The sequence below is a fragment of the Penaeus monodon genome, chromosome 19, assembly GCF_015228065.2.
Source record: "Penaeus monodon isolate SGIC_2016 chromosome 19, NSTDA_Pmon_1, whole genome shotgun sequence".
In the NCBI taxonomy this organism is placed as follows: Eukaryota; Metazoa; Arthropoda; class Malacostraca; order Decapoda; family Penaeidae; genus Penaeus; species Penaeus monodon.
The window spans coordinates 40,285,077-40,286,044 of NC_051404.1; the positions used below are offsets into that span (position 1 = coordinate 40,285,077).

Sequence of the window (968 nt, forward strand, 5' to 3'; positions counted from 1 at the left end):
TCGGAATATTGTACAAAATTTTGCGATAATGGCACCACTGACATCAGCAGATTGCATCGATCTGACTATGGACGTGGTGTCATACTAGCATCTTTAAACAGCTCTTGTAAAACAACAATTTGTAAACATTTTTTTGAACTGCTGGCACCCACAGTCTTTTTTTTTTGTAACAGATAATTGCTACACAGACCCCTACATCTACAGCAGGGCCTGTGAAACTACCTGTATACTATAAACCAGGACCTGTAACTATGTATACCAATGTATACCACTGGGTATTAGCGATATGTATGTAAACTCTCCACTGTGTATACGGAGGGATGCCATGGGGCTCCCCTCTTATCAAATGTGATACCTTAAAACTTCAAAATATTGTTGAATTTAATAGATTTTATGTATTCAACTTTTGTATTTAAATTTTGAACAAATGCTCAATAAATATTTTATGAAACTTACTGACTGTGTATAATTATGCATCTCATTCTCTTATCTACTCCATGAAAAATCATCTTCCAAGAATAAGAAAAAAAATATCAGAAAAAAAGATGAACTACATGTAAACAAACACTGTACTGTTATGAAATAAATATAATCAAATTGATATATAACAATAATAATCCCACGAACACATGAAGAACACGAGAAACAAACGCTGAGACACTGACATCAATGACCCTTTTCACTCAATGCTTCTATGGCAGGAAACACAGCACGAATCCCCAGCCGACACTCATACTTACTTCGCATTAACCCAAAGGCAACACGTACTGCAAATGCTGTATGGTCTCCACTATGAATATCAATGCCGTATGCGACATCCTGAATCGGCACTTAATATTTACTTACTTCCGCGGAAGATCATAAACTACAAGGCAAATGGTTATTCAGATGTGTCTCGTGCATATCAAGTCACATCCTCCATGCTCAGGTTGATGTTCTTCCAAGTAATGCTGAAAATATTTACTATA

At 36.0% G+C, this 968-nt stretch overlaps 1 protein-coding gene across 1 annotated transcript in view; it reads right to left on the reverse strand.

Annotated features, from left to right (window-relative positions):
- Positions 1-968, reverse strand: part of LOC119585237 (protein Wnt-5b-like) — a 252,158-nt gene that overhangs the window by 190,308 nt on the left and 60,882 nt on the right.